This window comes from Pelodiscus sinensis, chromosome 6 (assembly GCF_052426305.1).
Source record: "Pelodiscus sinensis isolate ZL-2025 chromosome 6, ASM5242630v1, whole genome shotgun sequence".
In the NCBI taxonomy this organism is placed as follows: domain Eukaryota; kingdom Metazoa; phylum Chordata; order Testudines; family Trionychidae; genus Pelodiscus; species Pelodiscus sinensis.
Genome location: NC_143057.1, coordinates 49,667,881 through 49,680,384, shown reverse-complemented (window position 1 = coordinate 49,680,384; position 12,504 = coordinate 49,667,881). Strand labels below are relative to the sequence as shown.

General features: G+C 41.7%; 1 protein-coding gene across 2 annotated transcripts in view; it reads left to right on the top strand.

The window, feature by feature from the left end:
- ROR2 (ROR family WNT receptor 2) overlaps positions 1–12,504 on the top strand; it is a 216,744-nt gene that overhangs the window by 188,164 nt on the left and 16,076 nt on the right. The gene's annotated exons all lie outside the window — the stretch shown is intronic.

The following is a 12,504-nucleotide window of genomic DNA, read 5'->3' as shown; positions in this document are numbered from 1 at the left end:
TTTTTCAAAATTGTTTACCTGTGAAATCGACAAGATGTATCTTTCCCCAATTTACAGTTGGAAAATCAGTATCTTCCAAATTCAGAATGTGAGGTAACCTTTTTCCTGCTGCATTAAATGTATATTTGTGAAACTGTTTTCTTGATATATTGAACTACAGAAATTCTGACCTTTTTTTATCATACTTGATTCTCCATAATCAGCTTTATAAAGTTCCTCTTTGTGATGCACTAAGTGCCAATAGTATGGCTTATTGTTTTGCAATATTGAAAGAGCTAAAAGAAGCTTATGAAGTGTATGTAAAGTTACTAAGCCTCCCATCAAATGGGAAAAGTGTGGATGAACTGTCAATAATATTAGGAAATTGAGTTTAATATAAAGGTAACTCCTGTATTCTTTAATAAAAAACCCACATTCTATCCTTCCATTCTCTCCTCTGTTGTGGTGAGCTACAGTTTATTACAGATTACACTAAAGCATAGTTTGAACTGCTTGTTTAATTTACCTGGAATCTCAATTTAAAGAAGAAAACATTATTTGGGGATGGTATTCTAAGATTGCAGGATTGGAATACTGTCGCTGCTTTTAAAATATGATCCAAAATGGTCTGTGGTGAACTCAGTCAACATTGCAGCCTAGGGCTCCAATGACTCTCCCACTTACTGATTGCTGTCAGCAGCATGTTTGATATTCATATGTAAAACCTTATGAGGTTTCCAGGTGCTGCTATTAAAATAATGTGTTTTCTTCCATTATTAGTTTTGAGTGGAGGAAAGAGAACAGACCTACTAGTGTGAGTTGCCTCTACAGGAGTTTTTAGGAGCAATATTTGTTTTCTAAGTACAGGCAGTCCCCGGGTTACATGGATCCGACTTACATCGGATCCCTACTTACAAACGGGTGAGGCAACCCCGCACTAGCTGCTTCCCCCCAGCAGACCAGGGAGACACAAAGCTAGCGCCCCCCCCCCCCCAGCAGACCAGAGAGACGCGGAGCGGCTTTCCTCAGCAGACACCTCAGGTTGAGAATAAAGGACTGAGGGAAGTGAGGTGTGGGAGAATAAAACTGAGCTCTGGAGAAATGTTTGGCTAGAGTTTCCCCTACAATATGTACCAGTTCCGACTTACATACAAATTCAACTTAAGAACAAACCTACAGTCCCTATCTTGTACGTAACCCGGGGACTGCCTGTATTTGTTTTGATGAATTAGTTATTAACTTTACTTATATTTAGGTGAATTTATGCAGCTGCCATATACCTCTACTTATAACCAGTAAATTGGCATAACTTTGAATTGGCAAGGAATCACAAAATAAAAAACAATTGTGACCTTTGAACGTAAGCCATTTTGCTTTACCAGAGCTTTGGACAAGTTTCCAGTTATTTTTAAAATATGGTACCAGAGTTCAGAGGAATGGATGTTGCCACTGAAATATAATTGAAGAAAGACGCAGAAAAAAGGAGGATGCTTTAAAAATAAATGATGATGAGCACCCTGTGATCCATTTAGAATCAAAAGAAACAAAAACTAAAAACAGTAATTTAAGATGGGGTGGGGAACCTCAGGCCCAGGGGCCAGATGTGGCCCCCAGCTTGATTGGATCCAGCCCCCAGTCCTCATTGGGGAACGTGCATTGGAGTGCCAGTTCCCTTCCCCCACTGTCCCACTATGGGCTTGGAGCACACAGAATCTACTAGCTTGCCCCTCTCCCCCTCCTCGCCAAGCTCTGGTATCTGAGGGGAATGTGGGGAGTGTCTTTCTCCTTCTCAGTCAGGAGTCACATCAGTGAGGGTTGTTGGGGTTTTTTTTTATTTCTCACTTGTGTGCGGCCCCCAACTAATTTTTCTGTGTGTCAGTGGCTCCCGACCCAAAACAGGTTCCCCATCCCCTATTTAAGATTACACTTGTGCTATGTTAGGTGCATATGTGAAAGGAGTGGTCTCTTCTCAGCCTCTTGCTTTTCAGCACAGTCACCTCTTGCAGTTGCAGTCCTAGCTGTCCCTGAGCACACTCTCCAGGCATGTGCTGCCACCTGCTCCACCAGGGGGCAAATTCAAAATTTTTGCTCCCTGCTCTCATTCTTTACCAGCCAAGAGCTGGGCCAGCACAGAGTTGAATGCACATTGCACCTTTTCTGTTAATGTAGTTAGGAGCTGTTTGAGCTAAACTTCCCTTGAATTCCAGAGGCATGTGGTTGAGATTGGTGTGTCTTCTGAGCTTTTTAAAAAAGCAAACTGAAAAAATACCTGTCGTGTTGAATTATATTGACATCTGTGTGGCTCATCAGCGTTGGAAATTTCAGCTCCTACACATGGCTCTCTGCCCTTAGAGCTTAACAGAGTAACTGAGCCGTAGCAAGTTTTCATCCTGTGTGTGGACCAGTGCTAGAGGGGATGAGAGATGCAATTCTCCTGTGGGTTGTGCAGATATTTGCTGGCCACCGAAGAATAGTGAGATTCAGGAATCCCTGGATCCCATTCCAGTCTGTGGAGGAGAGTGTTCTCTAGTAGTGAGACCCTTTTAACTCTATCCCAGTGCTAAATCACCTCCATCTGCTTGTCCTGCTTTGCCCCTTTTTTCACCCACCACACTCCTTGTAGTCCTAGTCTTCCCCTCTCATCCCAAGCTCCTTGTTCCAGGCTCTCCATTCTCAGCCACATTCTCTCTTAGCTCTCTCACAGCCAGGTTCCTGTTCCAGTCTGCTGCTTCCACCTCTACGCAAGTCTGGTTCTTGTCCTCTTGGAATTTCATCCATGTGATTTTTCTCTTCCACGTTGTGTGGGGGCCAACAGGGCCAGTCACTGATTGCACAGGACAGCTCCTAACTCCGGCACTGCTCCTTCCCCAAGCACCATCTCTGCAGCTTCAATTAGCCAGGAATTGCAGCCAGTGGGAGCTGCAGGGGCATTGCCTGCAGGTGGAGGCAGCACACGGAGCTAGGAACTGAGGGACTTGATGCTGCTTCCAGAGAACCCTCAGGGTAAGCGCTGCGCAAAGCCCTCAGTCTCCCTCTCCCCCCCCATACCCAACCATCTCCCACACCTAAACTCCTGCTGCTGCTAGAGAATTGGGCCATGGTGGCTTGAGACCGCCCTAGCAGTGGCTGGCCCAGGGGCTGCCTTACTTGAGCCAGCCACACTTGCTACTGCAGAACTCACAGAGGTCCCAGAAAGTCATGACCTCTGTGACAAACTCGCAACCACAGTTATTGGTGACAGTGGAACAGGCTATCAACAGTGTTCTAAATGTATATGATAGATAATAATTCATATTCTTAATTTGCTTTAAGTAAATGTTAGTCAATTATTAATGTTGTTAGTGGGAGAATTCCTGTTTGTTGTTGATGCCCATCTTTTCAGGAAAGAGCGTGGTATCTCTATCTTCTTCAAGAAAGGGATTTTTAATGTATGTTTTCCTTATGTTCTAGCTTGAGTTTGTGGACCCAGATAGAAAGAAGGAAAGCTCTCATTAGCTAATATTAGGTCTCTCTTAGCAGTGCGTGCTCTCAAAGTGCATTCAATGAACCTTCCTGCTTAATAGTTAAAAATTTCAAAGCCATCATGTTTCTGTGCATCTTCTGTTTATCTGTGTGCCATCATGTGTTTTCCTGCTGCCTAACGTTCGGTCTTGGATTTTAAAACAACTATTATTATATGATACATCTATTAACATATGATACTCTGCAGTTTTTTCAACAAAAGCTGCTGGGTCTGATCTTTCTTTATTGTCAGGCACTCCAAGTGTATGCCCATTTTAGGCTCTAATTAGCTTCTCTATTCCTATTTATCTCCAGGAAAGGAATTTAATATAGAATGAAGTTTCCATGAGTCACTCTTCAATTGTTAGGGCATTTTCCTCTAATATGCCCTCCAGCCTATTCAGCTGTGACAGTTGCATACAATAGATTGTGTTACAGTCATATGTTACATTCTCACCATATTTATTTTTTTTTGCCATTCCAGGTTTTCCATTAAGAAAGGCCCCTTTGTTTTGTGGATCTTCTCTTTGATGTCTTTGTCTAAGTGGTGATAGTATATTATCTATAAAGTTAAAGTAATATTGAGAGACTCTAGATGATGAGAGAACAATTAGTAAAGCAGTCCAATCAAGGGCTGCTGACTGGGGGGAGAGAGTAAAAGAGCTAGGGGGGTCACATCCGTTCCGCTGACAGTCTCTTGCCCAGCCCTGATCAAGATCATCCCTGATGGATGTCTATCCAACCTGTTCTTAAATATCTCCAGTGATGGAGATTCCACAACCTCCCTGGGCAATTTATTTCAGTGTTTAACCACCCTGACAGTTAGGAAATTTTTCCTAATGTCCAACCTAAGCCCTCCTTGCTTCAGTTTAAGCCCATTACTTCTTGTCCTATCCTCAGAGGCCAAGAAGGACAATTTATCTCCCTCCTCCTTGTAGCATCTCGTTAGATACTTAAAAACTGCTATCATGTCCCCTCTCAGTCTTCTCTTTTCTAAATTAAACAAGCCCAATTCTTTCAGTCTTCCCTCATAGCTCATGTTCTCTAGACCTTGAATCATTCTTGTTGTTCTTCTCTAGACCTTGTCCAGTTTCTCCACATCTTTCTTGAAATGCGGTGTCCAGAACTGGACACAATACTCCAATTGAGATCTAATCAGCACAGAGTAGAGCGGAAGAATGACTTCTCGTGTCTTGCTCACAACACTCCTGTTAATCCATTCCAGAATCATGTTTGCTTTTTTTGCAACAGTGTCACACTGTTGATTCTTATTTAGCTTGTGGTCCACTATGACCCCTAAATCCCTTTCTGAAGTACTCCTTTCTAGACAGTCACTTCCCATTCTGCATGTGTGAAACTGATTGTTCCTTCCTAAGTGGAGTACTTTGCATTTATCCTTATTAAACTTCATCTTATTTACCTCAGACCATTTTTCTAATTGGTCCAGATCATTTTGAATTATGACCCTATCCTCCAAAGCATTTGCACCTCTTCCTGGCTTGGTGTCATCTGTAAACTTTATAAGAACTCTCAATGCCAGTGTTTCTTAAACTTTTTAAGACCGAGGCACACCAAACAATAATTTTTTTTTTAATGAGGAACACCAAGAGTTTTTGGTTGAGCAAAAAAAAAAAAAAAAACCACACATACCTTTCCCCTTGAGCACCAGACAACACTTTTATTGACAACGACAATATTTGCTCGCTGCCCAATGATAATTTAAGTATCTTTTTAAGTATCTTTTGAAAAGTGGAACATCTCTTTTAATCTAAGGATCCCAAACATAACCTGTCAATTGCTATCCATTAAATTAAAAAAAAAAGGTTGTCCAAAAAAGAAGGGACATTGTATCTGGACCCCCTCAGCTGTCCTGGGTAACAAGTAAGGGCTAAAGGCAGCGGTGCAAAGACCCAGTTGGGGTGGCGGCTGTAGGGCAGTTCTCTCCCTTGGAAGGCAGGATCCCCAGACCAGCAGCAGAGACAGCCAGAGCTGGCCCTGCAATGCTCCTCCCCTCTGGTAAGGGGTGCCACCAAGGTGCGGAGCTTTCCCAGGCAATTGCAAGCTGGGCACAGAAGCATGCGAGGAGGAATGTGGGTAGCCCCACCTCATTTCCAGCTGCATCACTGCTGCATCACCACTCTTCCACCCTTCGCACCACCTGCTGCGTCTCAGCAGCTCTAGCAGCCGTTATTTTTTCTCTAACAGTTGCGTCACATCTGTGAGTTCCCCACGGAACATCAGTGTTCCACAGAACACAGTTTAAGGAACAAGGCTCTATGCCAATATTTAAATAGTTATGAAGGACAGAACTGGTCCCAAAACTGATCCCTGTAGAACCCCACATGTTATGCCCTTCCAGCATGACTGTGAACCATTAATAACTACTCTCTGAGAAAACTCCGGTCATCTGAAGAAGTGGGTTGTGTCCACGAAAGCTCATGATACCATCTACGTGTTTTGTTAGTCTGTAAAGTGCTACCAGACCATTTGTTGGTTTTTAACTTTATCTCTGAGAACAGTTATCCAGCCAGTTATATATCCTCCTTATAGTAGCCCCATCTAGGTTCTATTTCCCAAGTCTCCACATAGGGGCAGGGCTTTCAGATGCAGGAGGGATTGTGGGTTGTGAGCAGTGCTTACCTCGGGCAGCTCCCAAGAGTAGCAACATGTGTTGGCCCCACAGCTCCCATTGGCCATAGTTCATGGCCAACAAGAATTGTGCAGATGGCACCTGTGGCTAGGGGCTGGAGGGATATGTCAGCTGCTTCCTGGGAGCCAGGTGCAGCTGCGTAGGGGACCTGCCTGTGCCACCCATCAGATTTTTAACGGTCTGATCAATCATGCTGACCAGAGGTACAAGGGTCCCTTTTTGACTGGGTGTTCTTGTCCAAAACAAGACACCTGATAACCCAACCACCATGTGGAAAACACTGGATGTTTGCTGCAACCTCCTTCTTCTCCCTCTCTCATAGTCTCTTCATTGCACAGCAGTTTCTCATGCTTTCTCCTCACCTGCCCTGTTCCCCTTGGTCCCCTTCCCTCCCCAGTGTTCCCTCTCCCTTTCCTTTCCTGTCCATTTAACTGGTCCCTCTTCTACCTAAACTACCCAACCATCCCCAAAAAGAAATTGTGACACCAATCTGCTGTTCGCTGCCATCCCCGTGTTCACTCTGATTGTTTGTTATTCTCTTTTCTCCACCCTGACTGTATTGTCTGTTTAGATTGTAAACTCATCATGGCTCTTCTGCTCTGGGTTTGTATAGTGCCTAGCACGATGGGCACTATTCTTGATTTATCCTTAGGCGCTATCATAATAGACATGTTTAATAATAATAATAATAATAGATAAAATAATTACAGAAACTCCACCATGACTCTAATTTGAACCAGCAAGTGACCTATGCTGCATAAGAATGGTTTGGGAGAAGTATCAAAAGCTTCATGTGACTCCAACGAATTCTATCTGAATGGAGAATGAAACCCTTCTTGTTTTCTTTCAGCAATTCCCCATGTACTTTTGCTTTATGCATTATACCCCATGCAGAATATCTGCAGAGCTGACTGAAATTAATCGACTATTGCTTGGGGGGGGGGGGGGGCGGAGGAAGAGGACTGTCTGTGCTACTGTTTCTGTAGCTTTGTTGAACATGATGACCTTTCTTAGAAAGATTCAATGAAGCATAGTATTCTGTCCCTACTCATTGATTCCAAGGCCAGAAAGGACCATTATAATTATAAATTCTGACTTCTTGTGTAACACGGGCCAGAAAATTTCGCCCAAATAATCCCTAAAGTAGATCACTTAGAAAAAACATTACATTTTGATTTAAAAATGTCAGTGATGGAAAATCCACCATGACCCTTGTGAGATTGTTCCACTGGTTAATAACTCTCACTGTTAAAAATTTACATTTTATGGGCAGCCTGAATCTGTCTAGCTTCAACTTCCAGCCATTGGATCACATTTAAGCTTTCTCTGCTAGAATGGAAGAGTCCATTATAAAATAGATTTTCCCTGTATAGATACTTGCAGACTGTTGATCAAGTCACCATTCACATTCTCTTGGTTTAGCTAAGGAGATTTTGTTTCTTGCATCTGTAAGGCATGTTTTCTAATCCTTTAATCATTCTTGAGCTTCAGAGGGTAGCCGAGTTAGTCTGTTGCAGAAAAAAAAACAGCAAGCCAATGGTCTGGTAGCACTTTATATACTAACAAAACATGTAGATGGTTTCATGAGCTTTTGTGGGCATAGCCCACTTCTTCAGATGACCTGAGTTATGACTAGGGGATAAGAAAACTCAAAATAAATAGGAGAAAGGAAGTGGGCGGGGGGGCGGGGCGGGGGTAGAGAAAGATGCTCTGTTGCCCACCCCCCTACCTCTCTCTCTCTCTCTCTCTCTCTCTCTCACTTTATATATAGATATAGATAGATAGATATATAATCAGGAGAAAGGGTGCTAAACCTGAGTAGATAAAGATCAAAGTCAGTGGATAGATTGGTAAGGCAGGAAAGATACCATTCAGAAAGCTGTTAGCACCTTCAGCGATAAAGGGGTCCACCACCCTGTATCTTGAGTAAGTCCATCAGTAATTGAATTGCATTTGCATATGTATTGTAATTCTAAGCTTTCTCCCTGTATTTGGCTTGAGGAGCTGGCCTGTGACAAGACCGCCACCTTCAGATCTGTGAGATTATGGTTAGGTAAACAGAAATGTTTTGTTAGTCTTTAAAGTGCTACCAGACCATTTGCTTGCTGTTTTTAATCATTCTTGTGGCTCTTCTCTAAACTTTCTCCAATGTATCAGCATCCTTTTTTGAATTGCGGACACCCAAACTGCATACAGTATCCTAGCAACAGTCAGACCAGTGTCAAATACAGAGGTAAAATAACTTCTCTTCTCGTACTCAAGATTCTCTTGTTTATGTTTCCAAAGATCTCATTAGCCCTTTTGGCCCCAGCATGACAGTGCAAACTCATGTTCTGCTGATTATCCCATGGTGAGCAGAGTCCTGTCCTATGAATGTGGCTGACCTTCTTTGTATACATCTAAGAACATTTATGTTTCTATGAATTAGAACATATATTGTTTGTGCACAGTTGGCTAAGCAATCCGGATCATTTAGCGTGAATTACCTGTCCTCATTATTGATCACTCCCTCAGTCACTCATTTGCAAACTTTATCAGTGAAGATTGTTTTCTTTCAGGCCATTGATAAAAATGTTAAATACCAAAGGACCAAGAACCAGAACTGCACTTTCCAGAACTGCACTAGAAACACTCCCACTTGATGATGGCCAGCTTTTAGTCCATTTAATGTGCCATGTTAATTTCTGTATAATTCTAGTTATTTAGGCAGAGTTGTTCATTATTACGTCCTACAGAAATCAAAGCAATATTACTTTATGAATTATCTCATCTGCGAAAGAAAAATTAGTTTTACAGATGTATCCTTCATAAATCTGCATTGATTGGTATTAATTATATTACCCTCCTTTAATTCTTTTTTAAGCAAGCCCCATATCAACTGTCTCATTGTCTTGCCCTGGATGAGTGCTAAACTAACAGACTTGTAATTACCCAGCTTATCCTGTTTCTATCCTTTTTAAATATGGGAACATATTATCTTTCTTCCAGTCATCTGGAACTTACCCTTGTTCCAAACCTTATTGAAAATCAATATTAACAGTGGAGTAAGCGCCTCAGCCAGCTTTTTAAAAACTGTTGGATTCAAGTTATCTCAGCCTGAAAGTTTAAAATGTCTAAATGTAATAGCTGCTGTTTAACACCCTCCTGAGGTACTAGTGAAAGGAAAAGTGTTATCCTGTATAATAGACTACATCATCACAGAAATATGGATTGAACACTTCTGCCTTTTCTGCATTATTATTGATAATTCTATCTTTTCCATCTAATAATGGATCAATGCCATTGTTAGGATTCTTTTTTGCTTCCGATATGCTTCTAAAAATCATTTTTTACTGTCCATAACTTTGCTGGCCATGGAGATCCCCTTGTGTCCCTTTATCTCCCTTACTAATTTTCTATAATTCCTAACTTTAGATTTATATTTGTTAGTCAGCTTCCCCATGATTCTGTTTGTAATATGTTTTTATAGCTACCTTCAGGTCCTGTCTAAAACAGGTAGTTATTTTCACCAGTAAGGCCTTCTTCCTTGACTATGGGATTGTGGCTCCTTTGGGCAAATAGTAAAATGTTCTTAAACTATTCTCAATTATCTTCCACATTTTTCTGATTAAATTATTCCTCGCAGCTGATTTGGCTCAGAATACATATGACTGGCTTTGACTTTATTCTGTTTGCACATTATAAATATCACCAAATCATGATCACTTGTACCTAAGCTACTGTTATTTTTTTGTTCTGTGATCAAGTACCTTTTTATCTGTCAAGATGAGTTTTAAAATAGAATTCCCCTGTGTTGATTGCTGCATGTTTTGAGTTAGGAAAATGTCATTTATAATGTATAGAAATTTCAGTAATACTTCAGCCCTGGCAACATGAGACCTCCATCATATGCTGCTCAAACTGAAGTCCCCTATGATCATGCAGCTTTTTTCCCCTACACATTATAGTTAGATGCATAAGGAGCAGGTCATCCTGTTCCCTAGTGTGATTTGGTGATGTGTAGCAGACACCAGCTAATATTCCATTTTGTGCTCTATTAGTGCATTAAGCCATAAACATTTGAGATAGTTTTCTTTCAAGTTCTCAGATGGACTCATCAGACTCATTTTAGTGCTTTGCCTGGAATGTATTAGAGATACAAAGGTTTAATGTGGAACGTGCCATTTGAATAACAGAGTCCTGCTTCTGTCAGAATCTCTGACGTCAGATTGTTAACTTTTGTGCTACTGTCAAGATAGTGGCTATAATTTAGTCTAATCTGTAATTGACAATAACATTCCAGAGAGAAAATCTGTATTAACATACACAATATCTGAACTGTATTCACGAGTTTTGACAGATATAAATAAACAGAACTTGAGTGATCATACAGCTCTTGTCATAAACACTTTATTATTTAGATTACTTGTTCTTTCAGATTCTTGATGCTGGCAGAGAAGTGGAGTCAGGAGTGTGAGCTATAGCTACACATACATCTCTTAGTTCACTTTGTTTTCCAGGAGGAGAGTTTGAACTTTGCTTTAGTAAAAGAGGTCAAATAGGTGTTTCATATTCATGCAGCTCATTATGGAAATCATTAACTTCCTATGATTGGGGTGGTCTGGGCTGACTGTGTATATTGTGCACTACTTTGATATTTAGACTCTGGGGGTATTTAGGAATTGTTAAAAAATGAGGTTTTAATAGGATAATGAGTATGCAACTGAGAGCAGTTCATTGTGGCAATTAAATTGTTTTGAAAGCTTCAGGCTCCACCTGTCTGTTGTTCCCCATTGGAGAAAAGTGAAATGTGTCTGTGGTAGTCAGTCTTCATTCAGCTTTGAGGATGAATTATTATTTTATTGATGTTTAACATGTATACTGTGTTAGGGATTAGAGGCTGCAACCAGGTCAGGGCTCCATTGTATTAGGCTCTTGGCAAATATGTAATAACTGTCAGCCTATAACAGTAGTTCCCAACCTTTTCAGATGGGGACCCATTCTGACAATTCAGGAAGTGTGACCCAGGGCAATTCAGGAAATGTGTGAATGGCTCCTTAAGAGCCACCTAGTGACCTTTTTGAAATGCAATGGCGACCCATATTTGGGTCCCGACCCATAGGCTGGGAAACCCTCATCTATAATAAGGGTGGCCCCTCTTGTGAGAGGCCACAAGGTGATGGGTTTGATTGCCTCTGTGTCCCCTTTATTTGCCTGTAAAATGAAGTGTTTGTCTCGGGAGCATATTCATCCCCTATTATTCATAAAATGTGCCACAGTCCACAGATACCACATGATAAAAACAGTTAAGCTAAGAAAGGACCATTTTGATCATCAAAATCTGACCCTCTTGCACACTGAGGGCCACAGAACGTAACACATCCACTCTTGTAATGGCTCCCTAACTTGTGGCTGAATTACTGTAGTCCTCAAAATGTGATTTAATGATTTTCAAATTCCAGAGACTCCACCATCACACTAATTTGAAACAAGTAATGACCCATGCCCCATGCTGCATAAGAAGGCACCCTTCTCTGAGTCTCTTTCAATCTGACCTGGAAGAAAATTCCATCCTGACCCCATCTTGCAATCAGTATGAACCCTGAGTATGTGGGCAAAGATCATCTCTCCTAAGAGTGCTCCCTGCTGAGTATCACGTAACTAGACCTGCTGGCTTAAGAATCCTCCCTGACTCCAGGGTACTTCCTTCCAGAGTCAAGCTCTTGTTTCTGGGCCTAATTTATATTGACTGGGCTGGTTCTTCCTCTCATTCCTGAGGGACTGAAGCGTTGCTGTGTTGTTGTGACCTTGTTTTACTTTGGGATTTTGAGATGAACTGTTTTTACCATGAGCAATCTGTGGAGTTTGATGGGCAATGTGATGAACTGAGGGAAGTTTCTACTGAGCTTTCTGCTTCTCCTTTGTTTCTCTCACCTGCCCCTCCTGACATTTTGTCTGAAGGGGGTAGCAAAAATAATGGACTGTTTTGGGCAGAGACCTGCTATGTGTGCAGTTCCTAGCCAATCAGAGTAATGGTCACAGCCCACCACACTTAGCCTTTATTAGCTGGCAGCTTTCTGAACATATTATGGCAGATAGGGATGTGAAAGGTTAACTTCAGCCAGCTAACCCTCATCCATTCCGGTTAACTGTTAACCAGTGGGAGCTGAAGCAGCTCCCTGTCTGCTGTGGGAGGGACCAGACTGCCTGTGCCCTGTTTAATTGGTTAACTGGTTAAGCATAGTATATTTAACAGGTTAACCAATTAAACATGATTTAACATCCTGAGCGAGAGGAGTACGTTTTAAGGAAGTGGTTTTGCATATTTTGGTCAGGAATTTCTCCAGTAAGAAGGCAGCATGGGGATAAGAATGAAGATTTGTGTAGAGGACACA